Below are 17,032 nucleotides of genomic sequence, written 5' to 3' on the forward strand. Positions count from 1 at the left end.
TGAGGTTTTCTAGACACTTACAGACCTGGCCACCAGGGGTCTGAGCCTGACTTTTGCCTCTCTGTCTCCCATAGTGAGTCCTTTCCCCCACCCCACCACCACCACCACTCACACACATAAACCAGTGGCCATGTTTCTTTTACCAGCTTCTAAGAAAGTGTTACCAGACATTTTCTTTCTTTATTGAGACTTGATTTCTCAAGTCAGCCAGACAAACGTAGAAAACATGTCAATAATAGGAGACAATAACAGAATTTTCTATCTGAATGGGCCTTTGTGAATCACTAAGACTGTATCGATATATCCCATCTCACTGAACACCACAACAAGCATTGTACATCCTGAGTTTGGAATGACTTGTCCCTGGTTAAAACAGCAAAACATGACCACAGTCCTGACACACGCCCCTCCATTGCTGCTTCTGCTCCATCCTGGTACATTCCGTAACCCTGCAGGGATCAGTGTGGTCATGTTTTTGCTTGGCATGAGCTGTTCATTTATATTGATGGGATCTTTCCCTTTCATTCAAAAAGTAAATACATTGGGGAGTTAGGAAACTGGGAAGAGAAAAATCCAACAGAACTCTTGTAGAGAAAAGATGCTCTTTCTAAATAAGGTGAAAGAAAAAAGAAAACTGTTTCACTTTCTGTGCTGAAAGAATGTATTCACAATCCCGGGACTATATTTTCCAGCACCAGAAAGCGTAGCAATGGCTGTCTCCCTTCTTTCAGAGTGGACCTTTTGTTAACTTGAAAGACCTCCTGTTTATGCTCATAAATCTAATAGCTTAGCTCAAAAAGTAAAATGAAATTCAAAGGAAATACTGTTAAACTGGTTAAACCTCTTTCTCATCCTTGCCTCTGACTGAAACAAACAAAGAGCATTTTCTGTCCTGCTCTGTGGGGGCCCCTGTTTTGCTCAGGTAGTAATTGTCAAGGGAAAAGGAGAGATTGTGACCTTCAGTGTGTTGGCCAAAGCAGTCACCAGAGCTAAAGCAAAATGGTGTACTGTTTGCGTAGGAAGAGACCTCAGCATAAGTGAGCTTCACTTGATACTATGGACGCTATGTTGGAGACTAAAATGGCTGGAAAGGCAGCTCAGAGATGGTTGAAGTAGTGACATGCACAGACCTAAACCCTGAGGGTCCTGAGAAGCAGTGTAAGGCTGTGGGAATGTATCATTGGACATGTATGGCACTGTATCCTGAGAAGTAAATATTTGCTTATTGTTTATTAAAAAAAAAAGTGTGGATAATAGGACATTGTAGTATAGGATTATTTCTGGTGGTGGTAGAAGGGACCTTTGCAAACTAAGAAGTCCTCAGAGCTAATATTTATTAAAACATTGAGTTTTTCATGACTGCTTTTAAGGAAGGCTTTATCCATGATGAGAATTAAGAACTAAAACTATGAATTGAAAATAGAATATTATATAATAGTAACATGTTATCGATTGAAATGTGACAGAGTGCATTTGTGTTTAAAAAAAGAAAATAAATGTGAGGTGAATTTCTCAGGTGAATAAAAAGATTCTACACCAACAACTTTTATCTCCTGAAGTTCCCATGTGTTTACTGACTTGTCAGACCATGCCGAAAGCTAGTGCAAGTTCCTCAAATTAAAAAAAAACTACAAGCCAAAGCTATTGACTTATAAAATGGGTGTGTGACCCAATGGCAACAATAACCCCAATGAAGCCCTCTTGCCATGTGTGTCATCGACTAGATAGTGCTGGAGGAGAGTGTGGCTGTGGGGCGCGACATCTGCTGGCTCCCTTCATCTCCACTTTTCTGTGTGTGATCACAGGCATAGGTCAGATGACAAGTATTTACTGAGCCCTTACTCTGTGCTAAGAGTGGAGAACACAGTTGGGAAGAGAGTGGCAGAGTTCCTGTCATGACGAGCTTTTTTCCCTTTGGAGAAGACGGAAGTTAAGGGAGCGTGTGTAGGACGCAAAAGAACGGGAGGCCCTGGAGCCTACATCTGGGCATTGAAATTCATCCGAGAGTAACAGGAAAAATTTCGGAGGAAGGAATATTGAAGGGATATCTGAAGGATGAGTAAGAGCAACGAGGCATGATTTCTCGTTACGCCTACTGGCATCAGGGGGACTTGTTTTCATAGGAGAATGTCTGTAAGAACTCTTCACTCGGAATTGAACAGCACGATTGTCTCTGCATGCTAGTCGTGTAGGATTCAGCCACTCTAAATGCAGGGAAGATAAAAGTTGATCAATCTTGGCCAATGGTTTTATTTCATGTATACGTTGCCTAAGAGCTGGATCCTTCCAAGAATAAAAGAAGATCATCGGATTTATTCTACACTCCACTTAAAGTCACTGTGACAATCTTTGGTTCTCAAAGTGAGGTCAAACAACATAACCACATCAGAGTCATGTGGCAGGACTTAGGAAATGCAGATGTCTGGGCCCCACCGCAGACAGACTGAGGCGGTAATCATCTGAGAGTGATGTGCAGGGAATGACAGGTGTCCGGATTTTTAAAGAGCACTCACTAATTTAGACACCATGTGTTTTCGGAGTCCAGAAAAAATGTACTATGGATGTTGAGGCCAAATTTAACTCACTTTTTAATTTTAGTACAAATCCTGGTTTTGCCTTTTTTTTTTTTTTTCACCTAAGAATTTAACTTTTGCTTTGTATTATTTACCAGTTTTGCTTTACCAGTCCTGGGCTGGAAGTGGCAGTGGTTGCCTCAGGGTTTTTCAAGTATTTTTATTTCTCATGTTACCATCCCTTACAGAGACGCTAGAGGGCAGCATATGGCCACAGAACTTACCATCTGGGATTCAGGAGGGGGACGCCCCCCTCAACAGACTCCACTTGTGCTAGGAAACAGAATTTCTTTGTTTTCGGCCATCCCAGATCCCAGTTAGCCTTTATATAATGCAGGCTTTTGCTTGTGGTTCTGTTTCATTATAGAGACAAGACTTTCGTGTAGAAATTTGAAAGCTAGGTAGGGATCATGTATGTGCACCTTGATTTCGACGGAGATGGTCAAAAATGGGCAGGATTCTAATCATCTTTCTCTGATAAAAAGAATTCTACGCATGTGACCTTGTTCAAATTATCTTTCGCGACACTGCTGGGTTCTCAGGGGGTTGTGTGTCTCTCCCTGCTGATACAGTTTTGCTTTCATCTTTATTTCCCAGCTGTTTGTGTTCTATTCCCTCTGGCTATTATGTACAAGCTGCGACATGCAATGAAAAGAGCAGCATAAATTTGCTCTCTGCAATGAATTTCTAGCACAGCTGTACATTCGTTGTGGAACTTCTGAGTCCTGCCCTCTTCAGAGATATAAAGGGTGGGTGTAATGCCTCCTTATGCTTCTTCTCTTGCTCCTATAGTTGGCAAATGTGTATGTTTGTATGTGTATGTATATGGGAAGGAGCTAATATTTATTAACTCCCTACTTAAATGCTAAGTAGATTTAAATCAGGTTATTTTATGTAATGCTTGCAATTACCCAGGGATTTGAATTGAGGCCAGTCTTGCTCATTCATTAATCTAGTTAAAAAAACAAAGGAGGAAGGATCATGTTTGGCCCCATCTTCAATGGGTATCTTTGTTTAAAGCATTACTTGTTTATCCTTTAGCAAATTGAGGATAATTTACTTGATGGGGGGAAAAAGATTAAAGATTTCTAGATGCATAGAATACAGTGCCCTCAGGTGTCCACTTAGCAAAATTACTTAAAAGTGAATAATTCATTTATAGAGCACATCATGGTGAACCAAGGTAGAACTTGCCCCTTTGTTAGTCCTCTCAGACCCCAAATTCCTTGCCCCTTAAGGACTTTGAGGGGACTCTCCCTCTATCTCCTATCTTGTCTCTTCCCTCCTTACCACAACCGTTATCTGCTCTTTACCTTCCTTTTATCCCTCCCAAGCAACCATCTGCTATTGTTTATCTTGCTACCAAGACACCAGAAGTTTCCCTAATCAGAGACAGCCCAAGCAGGGCTTTCCTTTCAGTCTCTAAGCAGTTGAGGATAAATGCAGGCATACCTTGTTTTATTGCACTTCACATATGTTGCATTTTTTACAAGTTGAAGGTAAAAGCTTACACCAGCAAAAGAAGAAGAAGAAGAAGAGGAAGAAGAAGAAGAAGAAGGAGAAGAAGGAGAAGAAGGAGAAGAAAAAGAAGAAGAAAAAGAAGAAGAAAGGAAGGAAGGAAGGAAGGAAGGAAGGAAGGAAGGAAGGAAGGAAGGAAGGAAGGAAGGAAGGAAGGAAGGAAGGAAGGAAAAAACATGGCTCGCTGGTCTGGAACCGAACCTACAATATCTCGGAGATATGCCTGTAGTTTTCTTGCTCTTTTCATTGGGACCTCACACTAGTCTCTATTCCTCAACTACCTACTGGCCTCAATCCTGAACCTAACACCTGTGCCCCCATTTTCTACCCTTTAAGTTGCTACTGGATAAAGCATCATCGCGGTATGTTAACGACCCAGATTCTGTTCCAGAGCCCTTATCATATTTGAACATGCCCCAGCTTTGTCTGTTCATCCCTATGACGTTTGATAGCTCACTCGCCATGGTCAGATGCTTTACCCGAATGGGAAACTTTGAAAGAAGAGTCTGAATCTGAGCTTAGCCTTAAAGCAGGAGATGGCATAGAAAATGGAGGCAAGCTCCTGTTGTCTTGTTGGTTAGACTATCTATGTATTTATTGGAAAGAGATTTACTCATATTACTTCAGTTAATGGGAGGTTATTTTAAGGATCCATTAGGAAGTAAGAGAGACCAATCCTTTCACCTGCCGAGACATGAGGCCACACAAAGAACTTTGTTCTAAACATCGTACTAGAATCTCAAGAGCAACACTCCTAGGCGTTCCCTTGGTTACAAATCTCCACTGCCCCCTCATTCAGTGCTCCAGTACCCACCGGCTCCCTATTGTGCCTACTCCCACTATGGTCATTTCTTTCTCCTCTCATCTCTGCCTCCTGGCTTCTCCTACTCTTGCCTTCTGCCTCGTGGCTTCGACCTATTGCTTTTGTTTCTGTGTGTCTCCACTTCTGCCCACTCTCCTCTTTGGCTCACTTTCAAACTCCCCCAAAAACATCATCTACCTATATAATCCAGCGAGTGGACCTATCTAGGACACAGCTTCACGGGTTTTTGCCCTGCTGCTGCTGGTCAGGTTCATGTCCTTAGGTCAACTAGCTATAAACACAGAGGTAGTTGTGCATGGCATAAAATGTGAACTTGAAAGATGATCTCTCGGGGGGAGGCTGTGAGCTGGAAGATTCTCTCAGAAGGGAGCAGGGTGATTCAGAAAGGCCCTGAGTGTAATGCCATTTTGTGAGGAGGGGGAGAATTAAGGGGTTTTAAGCACTTTAGAGTTCATGATGCACTTTAGAATCATTCCTTTGGCTTCGGTGCAGAGAATAGGTGGAGGCAGCCGGCGAGGGTGGGGAAAGACCACTTTGGAGGCAATCATCATGTATGGAACAGAGACAATCAGGCTCTGAGAAGAAAGACTTAGCATTTTTGTTACTCCTTTTCCCATGCAAGCATTGAAAGACAATTAGAGATAGGAAACTATTGTCTCTCTCTCCTGACGTTTCCATTGAATTTCCAAGCTTTGCAGAAATCAGTCTCAATCTATTATCTTTCTTACAATGCCTTTGCCAGTTTGTTTGAATTCCTCTCACCCCCACCCCTAGTGAGGACCATTTTCTTTCCATGCCCAGTTGTTTAGACACACTGTTGAAGTACGTCTTGGAAATTCTTCCCGCTTGTCCTCTGTGACCCTTGGACCAGCTTACATAACTACAGCAGAGTTTAAGTTTTTTATTCCCTATGACCAACTCTCTTTCTATTTATTTATTTCATTTCTTCACCCATTGTGATTGTTTTGGAATCTCTTCTATGTTAGGTAGTTTTCTATATTTGTTTTATTCAGTTCCTCCAACTTCATTATTTGAAATTTCTCTTTCCACCATTAGGATCAAAGTCCTTGGAGACAATCTGTTCTGACTCATTCTTTTTACAAATAAATGTGCTCAAACAGGTAGTTAGTATTTTTTTATCCAGTCCTTTAATTCCCAGTTCAACACCTTTTATAATAGACCAGGGAGAAGAAGTTTTATTGCTCACATTCACCTCAGTTGACTACTAGTGACCGTCTAGAGCAACATCCTGGAAAGAAATCTGAGACCTTCTGTGGACTCGCTGGAAAAAAGTATCCCTATGGTCAGTGATAGGCACACGATAGAGACTGTTGATCTTCTGTTGGCTTTTTACTTCTCGCACAGTTTTGATGGCCCCAACTCTTCCCATTTGCAGTTGTTTTGGGGTAGGTATAAAGCACTGATGCTGGTTTCTGCTTACCCACAACACCGGCTAAGCTCTGATTCCCACAGGCCTTGGTTTGTGTGCTTGGAATAGCTGAGCGGAGGTGATGCACCAGGAAAAACAGCTTTCCCCAGTCCTTCCACAGGGAAGTGTGGGCTCCTGGAAATCTGCATCCAGTGCTCAAATTCCTCTCAGACAAGGTGCCAATTTGCCATGTCCCAGTGGGTCAGTGATTAGATAAGCTGATCTCTTAAAAGCATGTGCTACTTATGCTGTAGAGAAGAAAGTGCCTGCAGGTGCTCAGAGCTGGGTTCTTAGGGGTCAGGTGACTGCTCACAATCTCTCAGTCTCATGGTAGCTGGGTCTTCTGTGCCCGGCCCTCTTAGGGAATGTCAGGAGTGAAGTTGAGCTGTCTTCCCAGAGGCTGAGCTTCTCGGTCAATGTTTCCATATGTCAAAGCCGTTGGGAAAAGCAAGCTTGGCAATATCTCTCTCCCTCAAGAAGAATGTAAGTCTGCATAGTTTGCATAGTTCTCAGGCGTCTCTCTTTTTTTCTGAAGGGAGAAGTAGACAAAGGTCTTCGGAGTATGAGCAGTATAAATTCATTCAGACTAACTTAAGTGAAAAAAAGGGAAAAGAGTTAGGGTAGAGTGTTCAAGGAAGCCAGGGGTAAGAAAGAGAAAGCTTAAGGCTGGACCTCATGAGAGCCAGATTCAGGAAATCTGTCAGCAACACGCCAGCATCTTTGACTCTCTGGGTCTCCATGGGGGATGTATGCTACCGTTTCTCAGTTTCCCAATGAGCTCTCCCTCTCTGCATGCTGTCTTTCTCAGCTTTCACCAGCTTTGGCAAACTTGGCCTCCTCAGACCTGGCCACCCCTGACCAATGCAGATACCTAAGAGAGACTCACTTGAGTTCTGGCACCCTAGAATTCAGTGCCTAATTCTAGGGAGAGTAAATTTGGTTGGAACATTCATTGTCCCTGTCACCATGACAATGGTCATGGGGACACAGGGACAATGGGAAGATATGACTGCTCTGGATTTGTTTGAAGGAATGTTTTGGACAGGATACTTGGGGTATAAATGAAGCCATCAAGGGCACCAAAGGTGATCTTGAAACTGCTATAAAAAAATCAGGGCATTGGGTTTCTATACTCTGTAGCAATGGTTGGGCATAGGGGCTACAATCATCAAGATGGTGGAAAACTAGGCATTACATGGCACCAAAGTGTCCAGATGACTAAACTCATAAATGCTTGGGTGAACAAAATGTTTTTGTGGGTTGAGACAGAGACTATCAATCTGCGGTCAGAAGCAGCACATGGGATACAAAAGCCAGAAGCAGAAGTCAGAGGCTTGCTGGAATTCCTGGGGTATGTGGGATGGAGTATGCTAGATTTTCATCCTCTGTGGAATTAGAAAGATTGGAACCAGGCTCCTAGATCTATAAAGGACAGAGAGACCCCACTGACATCTGGGTGAAGTTACAATTGTTCATTATCAATCCTGAAAGTAGGTATCACTGTTATTTTCAGGCAGTTGGTCCATTTAGTTTGGGTTTAGCAACCACGCGGCTCCAGCCCTCTTTCACCATGACCCAGAGGAAAACTAGCTTCTGCCCCGGCCCTGCAGAATTCCTCATGAACCATGCATCAAAACTGGAATGGACTCGAAAGTTAGGTGGGCTTAGTACAAAGTCGCCCCTACCACTGTAGAGATGCTGCAAAGCCAGTTCTGCCACCTTTAGTCATGCACAAAAACACATTTTTAACGGCACTGTGCTACTCTTGGCCCACTTCCAATGCCACTTCAGAGGAACCACATTAGTTCAATTAGGCTTTCTTATTAATGCCACATTGATGTGGTTTTCTATGTGTGCTTTTAAAAGGGGCTCTTTCTTGGCCATTTCAATTAATTATAGTGTTTTTTTTTGTTGTTGTTTTTTTTTTAAGGATAAAGCAAGAAGCAATATAGCATTGTAATTCAGAACACAAGCTTTGGGGTCAGACAGACTTGGATGATACAGTATCTCTATTTTATGTATATTTTGAGGCAAAGCATGTCACTATCATCTCCATCAGCATCTACTCTTTACTAAGTGTTAGCCAAGAGATTTACATATGTTATCTCTTTAATTTTCATGGCAAACTGATGAGATTGCTGAACCTAGGACCACGATACAGATGATGAAACAAAGGCTTAGGGAAGTTAAACATCGCACCCACACAGTAACGATAGTAATATTAAATAGTTATAATAAGTGTTTTAACCATTTCTGAGGTCTTATCACATCCCATGCCCTATTATGAATATTTTACACATGGATCCTCATTTAAGTCTTAACAGTGCAGCAAGTATATTCTTAACAGTGCAGCCAGTGTATTCTTTGAAGCTCCAGGGTTTGTCACAAGTGGAGACTTATAAGGCCCACCTGCAAATGACAGGTGTTGGCAATATTTCGGCCTCATTCCCATAACGACAGCCGATCTGGCATGCCTAGATTTTTGAGGTTGCTTATTAACATTCCTAGCCAGGCTGTACCAGTTTCCCTCGTCCCTCTCATGCCCTCACTCCCCATTCCTCACCCCCTTACACACACATACTGCTTAGATCTCCCACCATTGGTTTTCCCCTTGGAGTTCAGAGGTTTCTCAGACTTCTTCAAGCACTTGAAGGTCCTGTACTAAGGTAGCATATTGATTACACAGCATGTCTTTGGCATTTATAAATTTAACATTCATGGTTCCATCTATTTTTGAGAAAGCGTAATGGTCCATGACATAATTATTTGTACTTTTGCTGGGACACAAGTTTGAATCATGCAGGGACAGAGTGTATGAAAAACTGGGTGTGTCTTTGTGAGACGGATTATCTTGTGGCCTAGAATCTGTCTTTGCCCTCTATTCAGAGCTGTATTACAATCAACTACCTTCATAGTTGTCATCTTCATAATTAAGTCAATGAATAATATCATTTATTGAATACTTGTAGGCCAGATACTGTGTTCAGGGCTTATATGTGAAATTATTAAATTAAATAAGCAAGATGTTCAAATATAATCAAGTTACACAGAAGCTGAGGTACAGGTGAGCTGAATGGCATGGCCAAGTTCACATACCTGAGAAGACACATACCTGAGAAGACACATACCTGAGCCTGACCCCTTTAGGCTTAGGCTCTCGTCTGCCTGTCCCAGGACCTGGTTATGATATCTGCAGGGGTGAGGGGTTGAGGGTGTTCTGAGACAGAAGTCACAAATTTCTAATCATTCTCTGACCATGAGGGTGACTTGCCATGTGTTCAGACACGGTCACCACTTGGCAACTTTAAAATGTATTGTGTTGAGATATTTGTATCGTATACTGGTTTAAAGGAAATGTTTAGGCTGATTTTAAAATAATTTTACATTAGAAAACATAACTTTATTTCAAAAATGTAAAAATTGTTTAATCTCAGCTAATCAGAACTGACAATCAGGGCTGCAGCCTGCTTTGGCTGAGTGCAGGCAGTAGAAGGGGCTCTGTCCCTTCCTGCTGTCGTCTTCCCATAGCTTGTTGACTAGGGGCGTTAACTAATGTTCAGACTCTGGTCTTGCAGATCCCTTGAGCTCACTCCTTCTTTCATGGTGTTCTCCTGGGTTCATCCAAGTTTCCTCCACAGGGACCTCCTGCCCTAAACCTCTGTGGAGTGGTCTTGCCTTCTATTCCTTCCACACAAGCTCTTACTACTGGAGTCCATTCTGTCTCCAGGGAGCCCTGCCTGGTTGCTCTCACTGCACATGGGGTCCACATCTGCCCACAAGAAATCCCCATGTATTGTGTGCCCCTCAGCCCTGAGAGCCCTGCAAGTTCAGCTCATTCCCAGTGCTCTCATTTCTCCTCTGCTGCCATAAGCTGTTTAAAACTTTCTTAGTATGTCAGCACCAGCCCTATTCCCCAACTGCAGGAAACAAGTTTGCCAGGAACCCTGAGACTATTCTCGCTAAGCTCGGGTCTAGCATGCAGTCTCCCTTCAAGGAACAGCAGAGAAAACTTATTGCATAGTAAGACATACCTCAAAAAAAATATTCTTAGGCATCTTTCCGATTTCTGACCCCTTTTATTGCTGTGATGAGGATGGTGATGATGGCCTTGATGTACCTGAGGAATTCAAGAGCTGAGACCCAGTATTTCATCATTTCCTTAATAAATTTTGCTTTTGGGTATCTGTCTCAGACTCACATTATCTTTTATCTGTTGTGTTGGCACTCAGTCAAAACTTAAATTTTGATATTCTACTTCACAGGATGTTCTCTTAATCTTTATAGCAATTGGATGAGTGAAATACTAGTGCTCTTATATTTCAGATGAGAAATGGAAACTCAGAAAGGCTGAGTTGCCTAGAGATAGAATTTGAACCCAGGTCTATAGAAGTATTTAAATACTTTTATCATTGTATCTATTTGACAACATATTAGAAGGGATTTCTTATGAATATCTGGAGTGAAAGAGCACTTATTTTAATCTTAGGGGAAAATGTCATATATGAGTAATAAAAAATATTTCCCCTTCCATATATAACTTAGTTCTCCAAACTTCTACATCACTACATTGTGTAGTGCTAAAAATTTCACTTCTGGTAATTGCAGAAGAACTGGATGTTTTCATTTTCACTTTCCACATACTCTTCCCATACCTATGCTTTATATAGAACCTATATATTGGTTCTATCTCCTTGTCCCCTGAAGTCTTCCTCAAATACTATAACCAAACATTTTAATTGCTATGTGTCTTTAATATATAGTCTATAGAACATTTGCTTTTATAGGTGCTTAATACAGGCCCAGGCAAATACAGTACTTGGTTGGATGATTGGAGATTGGCCAATCAGAAATCAGTTTGTACCAGAGAACTATCTGCTAGTCCATTCAATTGTTAAAGCCCTACATTTTCTTAGCCCTCAGGGAAAGTTCCCCAACACTTCCCTGCACCCCTTTTTGATCATTGTTGTTGTTAACTATTTGCATTTCTCCTTAAGAATAATTTAAGTATTGGAAGAAAAAGTATTTGGAGATATGTCCTAGGGAATTATACTATTCCTACAGGACCTGATGACCTGATTGCTAGCATTCCATCTTTTAGGCACAGAAAGAATTTCTTCTTTGAAAAAATACAGAAAAGTTTAGGTACTGAAGAAAAAAAGTTTTATTTGACTTTACGAAGCTCATAATATTTTAGAAGCATTTGTCAATGCCTGTAAAGTTTTTGTGCATGTGTGTGCTTTGTATCTTGTCCTTTCAAACTATCCAGGAAACCACTGGTGGCTTTACCTTCTTTTATCCTGTATATCTAAGTTGAGAGCAGAAGCATTTTTTTTTCACCTGCATTAAACAGGCCACTGTTATGGGAAGAGCTGTCCTTTTGTACCTACCCAGCACACCACTAGATCTTCCCTACCCAAAATAAATGTCCGTTTGTTTTGAAATAGGAAAATTAAATTTCTTTGAAATAAGAAAAGCTAGTTTGAAAAAGAAATAGTTATTTGAGCTACTCAAAATCTTAGGAAAGATAACAGGTTTGCATAGGTCCTCATACTGGTCCCCTGGTTATTAATCTTGCTAATTTCCAGAACAGTCATTTTTAAACTCCTCCATTTATTCTATTTCTGTCGCTGAGTGATTTTTAGTAAGCATAGGTAGTGTGGTGCAGTAGGAAAAGAGATAGCCTGGGAGTCAGAAGCTTGGGTGCCAGTGTTCTTCTCCTCAGTCTGGTTGCATTGCCTGAGGCAGGGAACTTACCTTTTCAGAAGGGTTGTTTGCTCACCTGTCAGGTGGGGAATAATAAAAATAACTTCCTGCATATTTTGAAGAGTTGGTATGAGGATCCAATGAATAAGAAATGGCAAAGCACCATTCAAACTGAGGCACTGTACATGTGTAAGGTGTAACAATATTTGTGAGACAGAGAACCTCTGAAAGCTGGGTGCAGTCCCAGAGAGTATCAGACAGTGAGTGGAAAATGAAACACAAAATGGCGACAGGATTTTCTGCTGCTAAAGAATATCTGAGGTATCTAAACTGGCTGTCACTTGCATGGGGAAATAGGAAAAGATAATGAAAATATTTGAACCCTTTTTTCACCTAAAGGTAAATTTACAAAGCCATGAGATGAAGTTAGCTTGGCATGAATTTATATTCCTGAATTCTTATCCATCTACCACAGTGTCACTGACATAGAGTGGGTTTAAAAGAAGATGGATTACCACATATACCTCGATAGCAATTCCACTTTATTATTTCCCATTTAACATGCCCACCAGCTTTCCCTCACACTATGTTGGCCAAACACACAAACAAAATCTATCTTCATGTTGTAAGTTTTATAATCATACTTTAAAAAAAAAATTATCCTTCTCGGGCAATTTTATTTCAAAAATATCAGCTAGAAACAGAAATTTTGGAATATTGAAAGCATTTTCTGTCCTGTCCAGAAACATAATGTCAATATTAACTCTCAAAGGCTTACTATAGGGAAACATTAAAGTCTGAACTAAAACCCGATTGGAGGCTCCCCACCTGTTCACACACAGGTATTAGGTCGGGCCAAGGATGATGCCGGTGTCCTTCTTATTGTCTCTTTGTGGGAGACAATTGAAAAGTAGCCGACACATCTAAATCTCAAATCTGGGAGTCTTAAGAATTCTACCTATTGGTCAGAATTTAGATAGCTAATACTTATGGTTATGGAAGTAAAATGACTTTGTCTTGGAGAGATTACTCAGCATGCATATGAGTCTCCCATTGTCCCAGGAATCCGTTAATTTGCTTGGACTCCTGCTAACCATTATTAACCATTAGTTTTTTCCACCGACCAAGATACTGCAAAACGTTCCTGTATTTTGTAATAGTGGAGCTGTACAAATTGGTCATTTAGAGTATGCAGTGTGTAAACCAGTGCAGATTAAGTGAAAATTATCATAGTTGCAGGGAGCCTGGGCTTGGAGTCAGACCCTGCCATTTTCTAGCATTGGAGCCATGGATTTTAGTTCACACAACATGTGTCTATGATAACCTTTATTTTATAGATCACCAGGTAAAAACCAAAGGAAACAATACATGTGCAAGTTCTCGGTGAAGTTTAGGATACTACACCAATACCAGTTATTGTTATAATAATAATAAAGTCCTTTCTGGTTTTGACGACGGGGATTCTTGAAACTGATTACCAAACAGGGAGGAAGCTCTGTCTCCCTTATCAGAGTTCTATGCATTTAAAATCAGTTGTCGCAGTGATTTTTGTGAAATTCAAAGTCTTTTTAGCAAAAACAATATACTGTTGGCTGTGGGAGCCTACGATCGAATCAGGAATGCGGGTGGCTGGCAAGGAAGTAGGAGCTACTTACAGCAGACCAGGTCTCTAATCCCAGGGGTCCTTGAGTGGTGGCCCAAAGACTAGATGGAGTGAGGCATCTGCAAACTGACAGGAAGTGCAGGCAGTTTTAACAAATTTACTAGGGCAGAACATAAGAGTCTCATGCAGTTAGCTCGGCTCTGTTCTGTGGCCACACACAGTAAGTGCATGCCTTTCTTACTTATGATGGGTGATGGTAGAAGAGTTTGGAGAAATAGTGTCAAGTGCCCACAGTGTGAAGTGTACCTATGGGGAGGACACATGAGTTCGGTCATATTTGTTCATGGGACAACCATGACAGAATGGCCAGAGACAGAATTCAGTAAAGGGCCAGGATAGGCTGAAACTTATTTTCCCACAAAGATATTGGCACTTATTTTAACTACAGAAGACACGTGAATATGTTCTCATTACCACACATTGATATCCTAAACTGTTTCTGTATTTCTATCTTTGTCTGCCTCTCTCTACACATATATCCAATATATGTCAGTTAAAATTGGTCCTATGAATTATCCTATCAGAATGGGGAAAAATGCCTCTGCAGTGCATTATTTTAATCAGTTGGATGGTTTCACCTGTATTTAAGAAAGGGTTTAATAGAAGAAAGATTCTCCACAGTTAACTTCGTTGTTTCTCAGTTGGAAGGAACCAGTGATCAATAAGAGTGTTGTAATCATAAAACTTTCACTTATTGTTTAACTGCTTATGTATTGAATGCAAACTGCTGATTCATCTATTCATTCAGTGACTCAACAGATAATTACTGAGTGCCTACTAAGTGATAATGAGAATCAAAAGATGCTTAGCTCAAGAAATGTATAAAACAATGGGAAGATAAGGCATCCACTCGAAGAACTGCGGGAGAAATAGTAATTGTCAGAAAAGAGGTTCAAAATGTGATGGAGACTCAAAGATCATCCTTGCCAATGACTGGGGAAAACAAGGTGGAATTTGAGATGAGTCCCCAAACTTGGATAGGAGTTTCAAATGGAACATTGGAAGAGGAAAGCTTCACGATGGAAGCGATATGTACTGTAAAAAATGATGGAGCACCATGAACATGCAGTACTGGAAAAATGATGAAAAATACAGATTGAGGATAATGATATAGGGAGATGACTGATATTATTTTAACTCTCTGCCTGGCAAAAGTTATTGGAGAAAGATTGTTCAAATTTTAGAAAAAGTCAGTGAGGCTGGATAATTCAAAATCTTGAACACTGCTAACTTGGGGCTTTGTTTAGAAGAGAGGGAGAGTTATTGAAGAAATCAGATACAGTAGTGAGACAGATATGATGTTGAGGAGGGTAGATGGAGGCAGGGATACCAGGTAATAAATAGGTGATTGCATGAAAAGTATAGAAGGGGAAAGGTAGACGAGAACTAGAAGAGGAAATGAAAATGAAGGGACCAATGTCAGAAGTATTCACAAAGTTGTCATCGGTTCTCGGCAATGGTTTGAAGGTAAGATGTGAGACATAGAATGAAGTTAAAAAAATTTTGAAATTTCATTTTGGGTGGCAGGGAGACTAGAAATGTGATTGTTATAAAACAGGGACATTTAGACGTAGTTTTGCAGTGTGTATGTGTGGGGGGGGGGATGGAGTGGGCTGGGCGTGATGGTTTGATTTTAGGCTGACGTTAGAAAACCCGGTGAAACCTAATGATAAGGATTCACAGGTATTTCCTATAGAATAAAAATGGGTTGTTCTAGAATTAAAGAAGAAAATTAAAGAAAAACGGGTTGTTCTAGAATTAAACCTTTAGGTACCAAGGGAGACTAACGTATATAGAAATTAAAGGATAATGGATAAATCAAACTGATGATCACTGAGCATCTATTCATCAAAGAGTTTCTAAATTTACCCTGATTATTTTTGTGGAGATCGATGAAAGACACAGATCTTATTTCAGAGCAAAACATCTACTTGAATTGTCAGCTTTGACTTAAATATCTGGTGTGCTCTGAACTTAGACGTGGTCTCAGAAAGTGTTGTTCAGTCCCACGTGTGATTTGTTATAAAAGTTTCCATTTTTCTACTCTTGAACTCAAATGTGTTAGAGAAATACTAATGACTTCCCATGCTTTTGTTTTCAGTAATTTAATACCATTTATTTAATCAGTCACAATAAATAGTGACTTTGGCTTTCTCCCCAGGGGAAATAAAAAAGTGTGTGTTCCTCGGGGATTGTAGATAATTTTTCTTTTACAGGGCATACCTTTTATAAAAAGAGGTTTAGATTTTGTTTGCCTCCCAAAGAAAAGCTATATTAAGGTATGTGGTCCAGATCTGACCTGCAGTAGTTCATTCGTGGATATGCAACAAAAGATTAAAATTAAAGATAATGATACAAATTTGGGGACAGGATTTAATTGTTCCCTGGGGTAAAGGAACACACCTTTCCTGCAGAATAACTGTCAGAAACTAGACCAGCCTGAGTGCACTTTTTCTACCAGCCAGTCACAAGGAAAATTGAGAGGAAAGTTAGCGTTGTCTCCAAATTTGCTGCCCAAAGTCCAATCCTCTCCTATCAAAGCCTCCAGAATTGTACTTTTGCCAGTCCAGCCAGAAGGAAAGTAATGCAGTGTGTATTCAGCTTCCTCCCCCAAATGTCACTTATAAGAGATTGCAGGAAACTTCTTAAGTTTTAGCTATCTATCTAAAGCTACAAAGCAGTTGTCCTTTCTATGCATGCTCTTTTTTATCTGGAATGAAGGTGAGATGTTTAAGAGGCACCAAAACATACATGTGAATAAACAGGAAAGCTGACTCAAAGAACTAATTATACCTTGACATTCGCATTTGCTGCTTAAGGTGGAGCTTGGAGTCTTTGCTCTAATTGCCTTATGCTTCCTGTTTTAAGAGAAGGAAAAAAAACCTCTTACACCACTTCATTTTATCTGCTTTTGGTTGATGGCTCCCAAAGCACACCTAACAGCCCCACCATCTCTTCCCTAAGTTTCCGGTTTACATCATCTGATCCCTATAGGACACTTCTACTCAAATTTCACGTTTTTAATTTTAAATGTAATTTCATGTCTTCTCTCTAAATTATTACTGTTTCAAATTCCCTTGTTTTCTAGCTCGCATGGCTTATATTTTTTTGGACTTTTTTGTTGTTTTATTTTTAAACCAGTAGTAATAAATTAATTCTATTGTGCTACTCAAACCTTTCCTTTGACTTTACTTATGCAATACTATTTATCAGGACCCCTTTGCTCTCTTCCAGCCAAGTCTGACTTATTAGATTCTTTCATGAATGCTGTATTCATTTTGTCCTTGTGATATATCGGTGGTATACCAGGCCCATCACATATT

At 40.5% G+C, this 17,032-nt stretch overlaps 1 protein-coding gene across 12 annotated transcripts in view; it reads left to right on the forward strand.

The window, feature by feature from the left end:
* NRXN1 (neurexin 1) overlaps positions 1-17,032 on the forward strand; it is a 1,108,907-nt gene that overhangs the window by 568,419 nt on the left and 523,456 nt on the right. The gene's annotated exons all lie outside the window — the stretch shown is intronic.

Source organism: Rhinolophus hipposideros (genome assembly GCF_964194185.1).
Source record: "Rhinolophus hipposideros genome assembly, chromosome: 12".
Classification (NCBI taxonomy): Eukaryota; Metazoa; Chordata; class Mammalia; order Chiroptera; family Rhinolophidae; genus Rhinolophus; species Rhinolophus hipposideros.